Here is a 17,725-nt window from a genome sequence, read left to right on the forward strand (position 1 = left end):
GCAGAGATTACTCAACTTTCCTGATACAGTGCCTAGGTTCCGGTTTTAGAGGTTAAAAGGACTGGATTGTAAATATGGTGTATTTCAGAGCAGTTGCAGCACCTAGCTACCTGCCTCCCTGCTACATTTCTACTGTAGTAAGATCAGAATACTTACGCACAAGACAAAAATGTGAAAGAAAAACGAAATGTTTGAATGTTATTGTGTTGTTTGTCTTTCCTTAATTTGGCAATATGCCTTTCTTTGTTTGGTGAAAGATATAGTATATGCTGAATATCTACAGTTGGGTTTTCGGCTGCTTCGGATTTTGATAACCTTTTGTTTTGCAGTATCATGAGGATATATATATGTAGGCACCAGTGGCACCACAGTATTTCTGAATCACGTTATCTTAATTAGCAATTACAGCAAAGTAACATCATTGTTACAAACTGAAAGATATTCAACTTGTTTAAATAAAAAATAATCAGAGCTTATTGTAAACTTAGAATTTCATTGCACAATTTTAATGTAAATATATGTCGCAGGTCCAAAGACGGTGATATTGTGAACTCTGTTTGTACAAACTGTTCATCCGGAGAAGTAGAGGATGAATATCATGTCTTACTTATATGTAAAACGTATTCCCATTGAAGGTATTCCCCATTTTGCAAGGTATTTTTAAAGATCGTCAGTTAATGATAAATCTACTAAAGTCTCAAAATCCTGATATGATCCATGGTGTTTCTGTATTCTTACAACATGTCTTTATAAAGAAGACATATATATGTATAACTTGATTTAAAATCATGTACATCACATGACAAATGTTGATATCCAATCTGTATTGTACTATGGGCCTTGATGCCTTGATTACTGAATAAACTGTCTGTCTGTTAACATGTATAACGTGTATGTCATCTTGTCTACCTTGTGTACATATATTTAAACGTACTTGTTTGATATATTTTTACTGCTCCAGCGTTATCAACATTGTGGCAATACAATGTAATACATAGTATTCAGACACCTATTTCAGTGTCATTTAGATGCATGATATACAAAAACAAATTGTTTTCTTTATTACAATAGTGGCGACCTATCGGTGTAGATTCTGGTGATGCACAGCAGGATGATTTTGGTAGTGTGGGTTCGAATCCCGAACGGGACTCAACCCACAAAAGTGCGAGAATCTGTACTTTACTCAGTAATACTCAAATATAACATTTGTTACCGTTGACCACTTTCTATTGTGTATTAAATGGCATTGTACATGTGTATTCAGGATGACTTGGGTTGTATTGTCATGTGTAAGTAGTTTCAGTGAAAATTTGTTTTTAGCAGCAGCAAAAGATAATACTAATAACAAAGACGACACATCGAGTTCACATTTCCAGAAGGGTTTTAGAGTTATCTGCTTCGGTTGTGTACATGCGCATGGCAGGCTTGATCGTCAGAGACGTTTCAGGATTGGACAGTTTCTAAGAGGCTGGATGTACCGATATATCAGCAACAAGAAGACGATTCAAGGCCTTTGGGCCTGATTTGTTTCTAATCTTCTTTCAAATTGCGGTTTCGACACCTGACTGTAAACATCAAATTCCGGCCGGCTGCCAACATTATTTTGGATTCAAAGCACGGAGACTTTCATGACAAATCAACAGTGACAATATTCTGAACATTCGAACGAGCACTAACATTAAGTCCAGAGCTTGTAACTTATTCCTGCTTGTCACGTACTTGAACCATTGTGTTTGCAAACTTAATAATGTGTGATTAAATATAATTTTATGAATATTCATTGATTTTGTGTGGTCATTTATTGATTTCACAATTTAATTCTGTGCGATTTGGGGGGTAACCCGTAATCGCATCAAATAGGCGTACCAGTGACCTATGATCGTGGGTTCTAGTCTCGGTTCGCCCTGATTATGTTTCTTGACGGTTCCGCTCTGAATGGGTGTGATGGGTTTAACGCCGCTGTTACAGATTAATTTGTGATGCAGGTCTAAGACATTTAACACGTTGGTCGTGACATGACTCACAGTTGAACATTGGCTAGCGAGCGAGCGAGCGCAGGCACGCCCGCCCGCCCGCCCGCCCGCCCACCCAGCCAACCAGCCAACCACCCTACCACCCACTCACTCACTCACTCACTCATGCATGCATGCCTATCTCGCGTCGCTTGCCTGATCATTTTCTACACAGTCATTCGTCACTATTGTCCTGTGTCCGACAATATGGGTTCGTGTGCAATGTTCTGGTCTAAAGTCTGTGGGTGTATTATTGATGTGTAAAACGACATGTATTTGAGTTATTCGTATTCAGGTAACATTCTTGTAGATCAATTTTGTACAATTTTATTTTGTAATCTCAAAGTACTGCATTTCAATCAGTTTCAATCGAATAAACACATCAGGAAAGTGTAAAGTATTATCGAGTGATGATTTACCCACAGTGTGTTGGATCTATATATATCTCAATATTCACTACTGCTTGTCACTCACGCTATTCATGTTACTGCAGATACGTACATGCGTTGCACCGCTGAGCTAAGTAATCTGTCATGTACCTAATTCGAATGTTCAACGCCCTTGGTTGATGCATGTCATCGATCCCAATTGTGTGTGGATCGATGCTCATGATGTCAATCACTGTCAATGATTGTCTGATCCAGAATCGATTATTTACAGACCGCCGCCATATAGCTGCAATATTACTGAGGCGTTAAACAACACACCAACCAACTAACTGATTATCATGACTGATCGATTGACTTGGATTGCACGGCAACTCTTGTGTCATTACACAATTTCAATGTAAAAGGGAAGTTGAAATGGCTATCTGTAAAACCTGCCAGTAAGAAGAGATTGAGGATGAAATTCATGTTTTATTGGTATGTAATAAGGATGAACATCTTCGAGAAAAGTATGTGCATAGACGAGGTAGACACAATTTTATGGATAACAACTTCTTTAATACTGTAAAAAGCGACGTTTCGGTATAGATACCATTGTCAAGCAAGACATTAAGGATCTATACCGAAGTTGTTATCCATAAAGTTGTGTCTACCTTGTCATCCGTCAACTTCAAAGTAATGTCTATCAAACAATATTATATGCATAGAAACATACATTCTCTGTCAGATAGATATTTTATATCATGTATATCACGTGGCTAACAAATGAAACTGAAACGTCGACTGCACAGTTGGCCACGTGGCCTTAAATACCAGAAATGACTGTCTGTCTTTAAGAATATGACCGAAACATTATGAGGGTACATTGTATGGAACATACTTTGATTTTTGTTAAATTAATGAAATACTTGGTTCAGTGTTATGTGTAACTTTTGGGTAAAGACAGTACCAATGCTCGTACCGATTTACTGGCATTAAGCAATCTGATGTTGATAGCCAGCTGTTGAGCAGACCAGGTTAGGTAAAGCGAGTAGCTCATGGTCACACGGTGGCGAATTCCATTATCCATTTGAACCTTATACTTGTCCAAGGTGTCGCAATGCGATACAAATTTATGAATGTCAAATACTCACATAATCTGACGCAGATGCGTTTACATTCAGTAGATTTACCACAGTTAAGATGGACAATGAGAAGACAGAAAATTCAATGTTAAACACTAAATACTTAATATCATATCAGTTCATATTTAACAATAAATTGATTAACTGCAGGTCTACATTTGGGCAATTTCTATCGAAACATATACAGAATAACTAGTTTCACTGGTTATCGATATATCGTGATACCTTTGTGTCGAAATATCGATACTTAAATGCACATTAATGGTGATTGCTAAAAGCAGTTTAAAACCAACTCACTCACTTAAACAATACGTACAAATGAAGGCGTTATAAAAGGCAAATATATATTAAATCCCGTTGTTAAAACATATTTTATTGTCGGAAGACAAAGATTAATTGATGAAGCGCCATGTAAATGAAGAGGAGTGCTACAAAATCAGAGCACGGATCCCCGCCTGCTGCGGCCCACGTGGTTTCAGCCGAAATAACTTGAGTGCATTGCTCTGCACTGCTCTATTAATAATTGGGGGATTTCCATTTTCTTCTATTAACGGCTAGGGGATTTCCCATGATAAGCGCCGAGATTACGAATGTCGTGTTGAGAAACGGACTTCTTTTCTCGTCATATTTGTTGCCAACCAGGTGGAATTACAGTCATTGAAACAGGTGAGTTTCCACTAGTAAAACACAGTTTCACGTAGTAAAACACATCCATGTCATCACCATCTCTGTATGCACGCACACACCGAGGAATGTTACATTATATGTCATTACATATCAGAGTAGTGTCCGCCATTATTGTTGAAGGAAATACAGCAAGGCTTGTCTTTTACAGCATTAGACATCGCTGTTCAGAGCTGGCGCAATACATTTAATCTTCAGTTACTATATGAACTTATTCTACATGATAATTTATGGGTATCAATATCAACACACCCATCGTAGACGTTAAACCCAACTCACTCACTCGCACACTCTGAACAGAGGCTTCTACCCAACTTAATTGTATGTAGACCATGAATTCATTGAAAAGTCATAATGAAACTTTTTTGCTATTTTCTAGTTGCGGCATGTATTCAGACAAAATAAAATTAGAGAGAAAAATCTGAATATATGTTAAAAAAAAGTATGTTCCTGGATATTCGGCGATGTCAATAATACTCTCTGTTTCACAAAATATCATATTTATATCTGATATGTCCTTAACGTTTGATGGAGAGTTATTCTAATCACAGGTTCTGTTGAAATATTTATAGTTATCGGTGCTATAGTCTTCTGATGTAACATATATTTTCCTTTCCAGGTCAATACAATGCCACCTGCAGTCACACACTTTGATACTGAAGAGAACGATACACCATATGCAGATAGCACAATAACAAACGGATTTACATCCATATTCCATGTTGGTGGTTTCAGAGGAAAGTCAATTCATGGCGGAAAAAAGACAAAATTGCACAAGAAACCTTTGGATAAAATTGATATTACTGAAGAGTTCTTTGAGGATAGGAGTACACTTATTCAACATCTGTTGCGGGAAGATATATCAGAAGCTGTATCAGAATCTGAAGGAAAACATGAACATGGCAAAGATAGATTCCGGGAAGTTATAACCAGGAATCACAATGTTGAGGATCAGATGGTGTATGAAGTGTTGAGACTGATATCATTCCAGGGCATACATATTGAGACTTCTCAACTGCAACTGGCTGCATCAGGATTTTATGCTACAGGAGATGGTGATGAGACAAGGTGTTTCAGCTGCAGAGTAACGCACAGACACTGGAGACGCACGGATAACCCCTTTATAGTTCACATCCGAATTTCTCCGACATGCACGCATGCAACAGCCACTGATGAAAGAAATGTCTCAATTCAGAACACCAACATGACAGAAGAATACACAGAAGATGACGTGTCAATCAGAGAGGCTGGCCATCATGAGGTTTGTCAAGACTTAGTGGCAAGTGATACTGAAAATGGCCAAAGGGCGCTGGATTCCTCAGTTTCCTCAGTGGCAAGTCAACAAATGTCATTTTCCAAACGAAAACTGGAAGCACATTTCGGTAAGTGATATGAAAATATCTCATTGAAAAAGAAAGCTATACAAACTCTTACAATGAATGTAGATTAAGGAATAGTTATATATATGTGTAAGAAAAAGGATCGTGGTTAAGCTGTGAGCTAAATATTCTAAGGTCCCTAACTCTTCGAAAACAAGAAGTTTGCATATATGTTTGTGTTGTTTCCCCATTCTGATATGACCGTGTAAGATAACTCGTCAAAGAGACAATAATGGCTTCCTCACAAACCTACTTGTTTGCGCAATATCTCAGCTTAGAACACAGGCTATAAAACATTTTTTTCTCTCGAGTAACTGTTTAAATTACTTTCCAGATATTTCAACACATCCACTGAAAAGTACTTCACCGGGAGGAGCAGAAGACCGCTACAACGAGGACGATTTTAATCAATCAATATTTGTTACTGCAAATAATTGTCTGTCAATTCTGAACAGTCAACAGAAAAAAACAAGAGAGGAGAAACAACAAATGAATTGTAATCTACAAAAGATCAAAAGAATGAAAAAGTCTGACATGCCAAAATTAAGTGATCAAGATGAGTTCCGTAAGTAGTTATGCTAAAGATTTTAATTACCCCTCACTTTTATTACACACCTTAATTTCTTATGTTCATTCAATAAACAATCTCATTTCTCTCTTATTGATATATTATTAAGCGCCATTGTTTTATAATGGTCCATAAAAATATCAGTTGGCATTGCAGTATACTCACATATGTATACATGTGCTTCTCTCAGAGTAAACAGGGGGCACGGGTGGACCTGTCGTCTAAGGCGCCGCTATTCGCTGTGCAGAGTTGCGTCCCTAGGGCACGCCAGAAACCTATGATTGTGGGTTCGAATCCCGGTTCGCCCCGATTAATTTTCTAGGTTTGTCAGCACCATATCCGTGTTCGTGGGTTTCACCGTAGTGGTAAACGTCTGAGACCTGCATCACTCCCACATACAGCTGACACGCTGCGATGTAACTGGAATATTGTTAAAAGCGATGTTAAACCCAACTCACTCACACTCACTCAGAATAAACACTTAACGCTGGACTGACATGCCTATATTTTGTAAACCATTACAGAGCAAAAGCAAAGTAAAGAAAAACTGGAAGCCTCAACTGACGTGAGTGTGGGAGACATGTGTCAACATATGGAGTCTCCACAGAATGCTGTCCACAATCAGTCAAGTGGTTGCCCAGAGGAATACAATGTGTGCAAATCGATCAATGAACTTTCTGTATGTGGACAAGGATTCCAGAAGTTGTTTCTGTTCATCTTGAGGATGTGGCTTTTACATGGAAATTGTCATCTTGAGGACTATGTGTGTAAACAACTACTCCAACTTTGTGCTCTCTGCGAACACAAATTACAGGAGTTGTTTCTGTTCATCTTGAGGATGTGGCAATTGCATAGAAATTGCTATCTTGAGGAATACGCGTGTTAAACACACTTCCTACTTTGTTCTCTCTGCAGACACAAATTACATGAGTTGTTTCTGTTCACCTTACATGTGGACAAGGAATAAAGAAGTTGATTCTGTTTGTACAGAAATTGTAATCTCGAGGTAGCTGTGTGTTGAAGACTTTGTTCTCTCTGTGGACACTCACTTTATAACATAACTCTGTCAGTATAGGTCTCATCATTAGAAATGATAACTAAAAAGATATAGCAGATTACACTCACGACTAGTAGCTCCAATTTCTAACACTATTTCAAAACTACTTCTTGGCTTAGTGAAATCTATTGATGTAGGTAAACAGTAACTGGTATCTAGTATGTGACACATACGCATTATAATGGAATAACTTTTCAAATAATTGTTTTGAATAAATTGATAAAACCCTTACAGTCCTTTTTTCTGTTTTCAATGTGAAAGTAACCTTGCTGATCAATATGTGATATCGTCATGATCACATTACTTGTGTTAAGACCAAATAGTTTTCAATAAAGTACGATTTATTATCAACATTTGTATTCGACAATGTCATAGTTATTTGAGAACAATACCCTTCGAACCATAATAAATTTCGGTCATCCAATAAAGCTTATGTTTTCTTTGTGAGTCAGTGGATAAAGCATTTACCCGGAGAGCGCAGGGTCGGTGGTTCGATCCCCTGACGGGGTCATACCAAAGAACGTATTAAACATATATGTACTGGTATGTGTCTAAGTGGGTTATCCACTGGGCTATCACTATAACAATGGCATAATTCCGGACTTGTACATGTACACACACACACACACACACACACACACAAACACACACACACACGTAAACACACGTACAAACACACACACACACACACACACACACACACACACACACACACACACACACACACACACACACGCACTCACACACACACACACGCACTCACACACACACACACCCGACGATCGATATGTTCGAAAGCAGTTCTGTCAGCATATCATAACTGGTGTTACTCCACAGGTTGGGCAGCGAACAGCTTTCAGTGATCCATTCATGTAATTGTCACCGCTATTATGACTTTTACACCCAGTGGAACTTGTTTCGTCGGATAATCGAGACTGGTAATTGTCTTGCGATGATGTCTAATAGCAGCATGATAACATTAGAGGGATGAGAAATGAAACAGCGAGAGAGGGATAGGAATATAGAAGCGATAAAAACATACCAGACAGAAATAACGAAAAGGATATTAATAAATATAGAGACATGAAAATGAATTCAAATCGGTATACGTAATGGAGTAGGGACCCAAGCAGAAGGAAGAAGTACATAATAGCTTATTTTCTTAATTTGGACATCTTCACCCCTGTTTGCCTGTTTGCCACCAGATATAACGATTAGCAACAGTCAAGCACGCCGAGCATGGCAGATCGTTTACTGCCCGTTTGCGTCACCAACGAGAGCCAATCTGAATAGAGTATGCCGCATACCTTCACACGCTACTACTGTGTAAGCGTGAGTGATATGGATTAAACATTGGCATGATTCTGAATGTTAACTTACACGCGGAAATGATTTGACAAAAGTGATCACTTACACAATTAACAGACTTTTAAACAGACGTCATTCTGAAAACGCGTGGCGAACACCTTGATAACACAAAGAAAAAGGAGATCGTCGATTGTAAATCGACCCGACTGGAAATCTTGAATTAGAACCCAGGAAACGATCCCTAGATATTCCAAGTTCTGGTTGCTTAGATAAATGAGAGGACAAGCGAATCTCTTGTGAGATACGTGTGTTACTGTATGTCAGGAAAAGGAAAAACGACTATAATATGACATTATGCGATGTATTTGTAGGTTCTCAACGCGTGCTTTGAATATGCTACGTTGTTGTGTAGATTTTCCTACTTACGTAATGTATTCTACCTCACATACGACGTACGTCAGTGAGAAAAAATATCATCGTTATGTCAACAACGAAAGGTTATTTGTCGTCTGTTCCTTACCTCACATTATTCTAATACAGATGATTTTTAACAGTAGTTATATATGGCGTCCGTAACTGATAATACGAGAGTAAAATACCTTTAGAAACACTGAGAATATGTAAATCCTAAAATCAAATGATGTGATCGTCTGTCATCAGACATTTAGACATCGTTTCAACTGCTCTCTCGTACGCCAATTATAATGTTGACATTTCTAATATAACTGCTGGGTAAAAAGATGATACTGTGAATGGAGGACCCATGCATATTTATTTGATTGGTCATTTTGTCCAATTACAAATGTTTGGATGAAGCTTATGTTCTCAGTAGATCCTACCTGTTAACATATGTGGCTAAGTTTGTTTGTTTGTTTGTTGTTTAACGCCGCTATATTCCAGCTTTGTAAATAATCGAGTCTGGACCAGACAATCCAGTGATTGACTTCATGAGCATCGACCCACGCAAGTGGGATACGATGACATGCATCAACCTAGTCAGCGTGTATAAGTGTGTGTGTGTGTGTGTGTGTGTGTCCATCGGTAATTTGCCATCTACCGTAAACAATGTGTCACCATTTTGGGAACTCCTTGTTCAGTGAAATTAATGACTGTCATTTTAGGGAATCATGTTGACACAATTTGTTTATAAGTTTCTTCATGCAACAACAATGCTTAGAACAAAGATCAATTCACATACTAAATCGCATTTAGAATTTACATGAACAATATATCATAGTAAGCGCAAGACGACAGGAGATTTAAACCCTTCGCAAACGTTTACAGAGAATACCATGCGAGCGTGACGAGCGAACGCTTTTAACCACTACATGCAGGCTACTCGACTGCCCCTCTTTCTCAGGAGATAAAAAATGGCAGCTCCAAGAAGCGCATAATTATCACTCTAACCCTGCAGCTGAATGTTCCTTTTATTGAAACGTCACATTTCCATATGCGTGTATTGTCAGCCTGCACGGGCATTGATGTCGGCTTAATCTTATGTTTGCTGGAGCATAACGACCTGCCAACAGGTTCTACAAGTTGTTTTGAACATATCATTGTGAAATAAACAGTTTTGTTTTTAGTTGTGTGTAGGGAAAACCAGTCTGATCGAGATGTGGTGCGCAAATCTAGTTGTCGATATGACACTATATGACTTGGAACTATTTTTAGAACAATGTTAATTTAGGAGAAAAACCTGCTGTGTTTCGAAATTTGATGTAGTCCCTATGTAGAGTAGATACCTCTGTATTTTAATTTCGGTTTTCCAAATTACAGTGGGACTACATCAAATTTCAAAACACAGTAGGTTTACCTCCATGCAAAATGTAACAACTCAGGGTACAAAGATCCGCAATCTTAGAACATTCCGAAAGTGGTCACAGGTTGTTATTTATGTAACAATTATTACTAAAGTTCAAGATTAATAACACCATAGTCGTGAGTAGTTCAAAATAAGTGTTCAAAACACAATGTTTTTCAATAGAAGTTAACAAGTAACCATCCAAACTAAGTCCAAAGACAGATGTTTAAATTTCTACCAACTTGTTGTACACTGTTTGGACTTGGCATTTTGTGAGAGAGGTTTTGTCTTGGAAATCGAACATGCCATCATTTCTATTGTGGGGGTGACAGGTTGTAGAAAAAGGTTTTAAAATGCTAAACGAATATATTTCTACAACATTCTTTTTGAATTAACAGTCTGTTATACATTTAACATGTGTAAGTGTTATTAGTTAGTTAGCAATTACCCCCAGTAAACAATGATAACATCAATATATTGCCTCTCAAACCCAAACTTGGATGTGGCAGAACGTGACCTAAATCACGGTAACTCACACCTCGCAGCTGTCTTTGGCTGACAATCTTGTGTTAACATTCTTCGCTGGTAGTTAAATGAAGGAAGATGTCAACACCGATCTATGATGTGGTTTAACCTTAACCTTTAGATCTACTGGGAATGATCGAGGCTGCTGGTACAATATGATTACCAATGGAACTGAGTATGTCTGTACAGCGCCCTTTTAGCCTGCAGACGAACCGCACATTTTGACACGCGGTAGATCTCAGTATCTGCATGGTGTGACCTGTCAATTTCAAGATTTCATGGATTCCAAGTGTGAATGGAATGAGACATTCGTGGCCCAGAAATAGTGGGTCGTGTTAAACCGCCAGTTACAGCCTTTCAGCACCCAAATCGGCTTTCCACTTTATATTCTAAACATTACATTCCTGTGCCACATACAATTATGGATAAGGGGTCATGTGGCCCTATGCCTCTCAGCTGGGGACTGCGGACAGTTCTCAGGTCCAAGGCAGCAGAACATATTAAAACAATTGAAATATAACAAAACAGATCTCACTTCTAAATTATGTCTATGTATTTATATATATATATATATATATATATATATATATATGATGGCTATAGTGGCATGATCTCATGTCAGGTCAGTTCAGAGCCAAATATCACAAAATCATACAAATACATTTAGAAGCTGACTACAAACAACTTGTGTACGATATCACAGTTCATTAGTGGTGAATGTGTGTTATTGATGCATATTGTACATATGGCTGCTACGGAACATTGCAGGACCAGGTCTGTGGGCTACAAATTTGATAATAATGAAACAGTTACTGCATAATAAGAATATATCCAGTCAAAGTGCATATCCTAATCAAATGACTTATATACATTAATCATGAAATAATGTTCCTTGTAACCATGTACGTTTATAGAATAGTTACATTCACTTTATATACAATAACAAACGGGTGGAAAATACCAGAACATGTTCAAAAGAAGATCAGGCTGGTTGATGGGGAGCATGTTATCTTCCATCACAGACAAATAATGCCGGAATGTGTGTTGACACTTGTGCGAACAAAATACCCAAATAGGATAAATGTCATATATGGGACACAAGTGGTGGCGAACTGACTTTGCTATTTTTCTCTTTGTATATATATTATCATTGATATTCTTTCAAAAACTGCAATTAATTTCTTTGGGGAAAATCAAAATTTTGTAAAGCATAACACCGTAATGAAACTCTTGGCATCATGTAGCTGACTATGGCAATACAGTATCCTTATCAGACAAGTGATTGTGATTTGTTTACATAAAGAGTGTAATTGCTCCTAAGAGGTCAAATGTGTGACTGGTGCTGTGTCTCAAAGTTGACAGGCCTTCCGTTCCCTCCTGGAGGAAAAAGTGCGTGTTTTGAAATGCATTTCATCAAGTTTGACTTCAATGATGTCGGGACATTGTTTTCATGGCTTTTCGATTGGACTTTCACAAAAATGGATCACAAAAAGGTCTGTAAACAACATGTTGTCATGAATAAAGTTTTTTCAAACAATACTTTCACTGTTTCAATGAGGAAATAACTTAACTTGTTCTGATTCTGGCCATGGTCACCATAGAACATTTTCCTAACAGTTTCATAAATATTTCATTTGTATGCAAAAGATATGCCTTCGTTAAATCTTTTGATGTCATCATCGAACCAGTCAGGGTTGCGTCAAATTACCGTATTTCCACTAATTAACACTGTGCCGTCTTTCAATTTCGCGAGAGCCCTTGACTCGGCATGTATTAGAAAAATGGCTGGTATTAGACACCCAGCGTGTATTAGAGGAAATATACATACGTTTTATAGTTCAAATCGATCAGCAAGAAGGAAACCTCTTTTTAACCCATCAGAATCAAGCAGTCATCAATGTCATGGTAGAATTAAATAGCATTCAAATACGTGTATCTTATCAGCATTCTTAATACCGGATATACAAGCAGGCAAGCATATTTCCTCATACCCATTTTCAACGTTGTGAATAAAGTCTGTGTAAGATTTGCTCGCCTCTATATGTGCCTCATATTTGCTTACTGCCTTTCATAGGTAGGCTACTACTGGTGTTGACGTGGATGGGTTGTCATGGGGTCTCTGTCTACTGGGTATCGGCCCTGGCGGGTGTGGGTGGAGCCACCCCTCTAATAGCGTTGCAGGTGCGGGTCAACGACTTACATGATGGCTTACTGCGTTTTGGGCAAGTGATTGCCAATGTTTCTGTTTACTGGCTCTTTATCCGTGGGGAATCCGCGGGTGAAAGTATATTCCAAAATTGTACATGCAGAACATTAAGATTGGAGGTAACAGTAACGACTTTTAATTTGTAGCTACTAAATGATTTAACGTCACGCGTGTATTCCTAAATGTAATTGGTTATGCAATTTCAGGTTTAATTCTTTTGCAGTTAACAGATGTGGATATACAAATGTGGTTATTATCATTAGAAGATTAAATTCCTTTTACTATTTCGATCCATGATATCTTAACAATACGAAATGGAAACCGTTGACATATTGCATCATTTATCATGTTATTCAAAATGTATTATGGAATACATGTCTTTTGACCCATCGTACATATTTTTATATTTAGATCGAGATTCATCCATAATCGCAAGGCAATGAGCTCTTGTCTATGCTGACGAAAGACTGTAGAGAGAGGACATATACATGAACAGTACAAACATTCAAAAATGGAGAAGATGAAGCAGTTTCACAAATTTAGCAAATGGTGTGGTATGATACTAGTGATGGAGATTGACAGACGCATGTCTACAGGAGCAGTGTTCCTTTTGCTGCCTGGTAATTTAAAAGGAAGCAAAAATCACCCGATTCCATCTGTGAAGGATAACTTCTGGAACTTTGAGTTTCCCCTCATCCGTCTTACTGTATTTCCATCAATTCCTCTGCGTGGAGACTTTTGTGCATTAGTGCGGAGAAATGGCATACCTCTCCAAGAATTCATGAGGTTTGAGTCAATGCGTGTACAATCCTTTAACGGTGTCAGTGTTGCAGTATCAGCCCTTGTCTTAGCCCAAGACGGGTTCTTTGCTACAAAAGATGACGACGAGACAAGATGCTTTAGCTGCGGAATCAGGCACAGGAACTGGAGAAGAGGGGACAAGCCTGCTGATTTCCACGCCGAGGATTGTTCCAGACATAATGCTCGGAATATAAGTTTTGAAGAAAACGCTTTGCCGACGGAATCTGACATACAGTCTCAAAGTCAGATTGCCTTTCCGCATGACCATGATATTCATCCGCCACCACAATCTGTATCATGCCAGGAAAACATTGCAGAGAGTCAGCATACTAACACAAATGTCCATCGTTACCACAATTTGAGGGAAAGGCTGCAAAGATATCATCACTTAAACTGTCATCATGACATTCAAAACCCTTTGCTTGAAGAACTACCCAATGCAGGATGCTATTGTTTAGGTAAATTATGAAATATACAATTTGAAATCCATTTATACATGCAAATGTGTCTTCAAATTCTCTGGTTATAGGAATTACTATATCAGAAGGCACAAGCACTGTTGTTTGAGATTTAATGTATTTTATACAGTAACAGTATACACATCTTCGTTTGTCAGTAAAAGGAGAAGTATTGTTGGTTTACCTTTATGCATAATGGAGTTTCCATGAATTAAGCATTCGGAAGTAAGTGTATTATTAGAGTCAAGTTTCTCACCCATAGTATTGTTTTCAGGAACATCTGACAGAGTCCGGTGTTTTGCATGTGGGGTTATCTTGAGTGACTGGGAGCCAGGGGACAACCCTTATGAAGAACACGTCCGATCGAGCCCAAGGTGTGAATTTGTAACATCTGTGAGACGACAACGATACTACATACACATCACTGCGTCAATCGCCTCTCAGGTAAGTCATTGCATGGAAAGTTCGATGCCGTAGATAACGTCTACGCTTAACGATTTCCAATCTCATTAAAATCAGATCTTAGTTCTCGCTACCGCTCAACAAAGATCTGTGGACATCCCATTACGGGTCACGTCAGAACGACCTTTCGCGAATTTTGACTAACCAATGAAATGACTGACAAGAAATCGACATTAGCCAATCAGAAGGCAGCTTTCTCGAGCTTTACGACACTAGTTTCAAACTGGCGACTACGCTTCGAAACATATTTTATCTACATTGTAAGGATTCAGTCGTTAAACCCGTGACTGTCGTTCGGAATACCCCGTGTTAAATATTTCGTTGTTGCATGATTAGAAAACACATTCCGACTGTTACTTTCATGATTTGGTAAGCGACGCTCTGATTGGTCGGATGAAAGGTCGTTCTGACGTGACCCTTAATGGGATGTCCTCAGATCTTTGTTTAGCGATAGCGAGAACTAAGATCTGATTTCAATGAGTTTGAACGATTTCACATGAAATGCATCAGGGGTATATGACTTATGGAACATCATATATCATCAAAAATAACACCAGGTGTTCACGAAACAGGGGAGGATCTGAGTGAGGCCTATATCCAGGAAATGTTTGTTTGTTTGTTTGTTGTTTAACGCCGCACTCAGCAATATTCCAGTTGAATTACGGCTGTATGTAATCCAGACAATCCATTGATTGACATCATGAGAATCGATCCACGCAATTGGGATCCGATGACATGCATCAACCAAGTCAGCGATCCTGACCACCCGATCCCGTTTATTAGTCGCCTTTTACGACAAGCATGGGTTGCTGAAGACCTATTCTACCCCGGATCTTATATAAAGTAGTTTTGGGAAGACCACACTTCCAGAATGTGACAATTTCTAAATGGAGCGTGGGGCGTTTCATGATTTCATGGCCAAAGTTGACTGACGTTTAACAACGTTGCCAGAAACATGTGTATTATATACAATACAATACTTACAGGATTGTTTGAAACGCGACGACAGTGTAGCATAACAATAATGCATTGATAAGAACACTTCTTTACATTCTCACAGACAATCCATGAACGTCAAAATGGTATTCTCACAGACAGACGGGGCGTTGGTGAGTATTGCTTGCAATCTTTTGGAATACATTTAACTTTTAATGATTCACAAATGTCTATTCAGTCCAGCATTTCTGGTTAGAAACGCAATGGCACGATGTCTTGTGTTATTCATATCGATGCAGGAACATACAATTTACTAATTCTCATGCTACCTAGCATGTCTGGTTTACGTATCCTTGTTTTGAAGTCCTATTACGACAGCTGTTCAAAATGAGAGAGGGTTCGAAGAGTGGATTTTGTTTTTCCCCTAATTCAAAAGTAACAACTTAAGGGGAACCAGAACTATCTTGACAAGCCGTTAAATTATGTTAGAACATTAAATTTGATTTTCAACTTTGTACACCACTTTGCCACTTGTACACAAAATTCTTCATTCTTTGATCCATGTATTAGTTTTGTTACAAATCGTGGTGCCCAGTCACACTCATATATCTATCATCAATGATGCAGGGCAATTTGTAAAAAAATGAAAGCAAATGCCAACTGAAGTTTGCTGAGAAATCAATATGTGAAATTCTGGACTTCCTTATTGTTAACATCTATGTAAAATATGGGGGTCAGACATTAGGGCAAGAGGTAGGCATCCCCATGGGCACGATCTGTTCTGCTCGTCCTGCTGATCAGTTTGGTTATGCATATGAATCGGAATTTCTGCTCGGACTGGCAAAGTCAATACAAGGTCATTTGGCCAAGAAATTTAACTTGAGCTTTAGGTATATTGATGATCTGATATCGTTCAATAACCATCAAATAGCCAATTCCTTTCAACAGATTTACTCACCTGAACTAAAAATAAAAAATACCAGAAGATCTGTTTCATACTTAAATCTATGCATACAAATTCAGAGTGTCAAAAAACTATCCAAAAGATTGTGTGACGAGGGATGAATTCAACTTTCCAATTGTCTTTTCCCTTTATGTCGAGCAATATTCCAGCAGCTACATCCTATATATATCTACATGTCGGTTTTTGAGGTACAATCGAACATGCACTTTCTACGAAGATTTAAAGAGCGCCATACGACTCATTTATGCTCTTCCGCCAGTAAAGCTTTCAAAACAATTTATGGTAGACATGTGACGGACATTTCTAAAGTTATCTCATCAATGCCAAAAATGATATCCGATGCAATTCCCTTTTTTTACTTATTAATTAATATATAAATTATTGATTAAGTTTTGCATGTGCCGGGGGCGCGTGCCACCGGTGGGACAGAATACGATCAACCTTTCGCGAAGCCTTGTTATCATCACTCATGATACAGCTGGAATCGTACAATGTACTATTTAGCAGAGATGTCTTGTGGCTGTGGACAGGATTATGTAGCTTTTACCTGCTATTTGGTTGGAAGACCACATATATCTCAAAGTTGTTATTAGTGTTTAGTTATGTAAAAAGAACATTGTGTGCCATATCGTTAATATGCAAGTAAAAAAAAACTTTGACGTCAAGGTGTTTTCGAAAGGTGACAACAGACTCAAGTAGCTGATGACTACTCGTTTTAATATGCTTCAGAGCTTCTCGAGGTGTTCTACAGATGTCTTGAAATGGGCTTTAGTCAACAAGAAATATCAAGCGCGGCTTTAAACGTTCTTGAACAAGGAGGTAATGTGATCATATAAAGTCTATATCAATCTTGTCTTGACTGCCAAGAGGTGCACGAAAGTCACATAATAAGTTGTGCAGAGCTGGGTCCCTTAAGCGTGCCAAAACCTTATGATTTTGTTTGAATCCAAGATTCGACTCATTTCTCGGCATCATGTATCGGTATATGCAGGTTTCACCAATGTGGTAAACGTTTGAGACCCGCATCCCTTAATTACCACATCCAGTTTACCCG

At 38.3% G+C, this 17,725-nt stretch overlaps 1 long non-coding RNA gene and 1 pseudogene across 1 annotated transcript; both read left to right on the top strand.

Annotated features, from left to right (window-relative positions):
- Positions 1-4,113: 4,113 nt before the first annotated feature.
- LOC139475758 (uncharacterized) lies at positions 4,114-7,620 on the top strand (annotated as a pseudogene).
- A 7,008-nt stretch (positions 7,621-14,628) lies between these two features.
- LOC139475761 (uncharacterized) lies at positions 14,629-17,478 on the top strand. The gene is made up of 3 exons (XR_011654021.1): positions 14,629-14,753; positions 15,832-15,880; positions 17,401-17,478. It is a non-coding gene; the product is annotated as an uncharacterized lncRNA (long non-coding RNA).
- Positions 17,479-17,725: the final 247 nt, after the last annotated feature.

The sequence above is a fragment of the Haliotis cracherodii genome, unplaced genomic scaffold (assembly GCF_022045235.1).
Source record: "Haliotis cracherodii isolate W230 unplaced genomic scaffold, xgHalCrac1.p SCAF_3, whole genome shotgun sequence".
NCBI lineage: Eukaryota > Metazoa > Mollusca > Gastropoda > Lepetellida > Haliotidae > Haliotis > Haliotis cracherodii.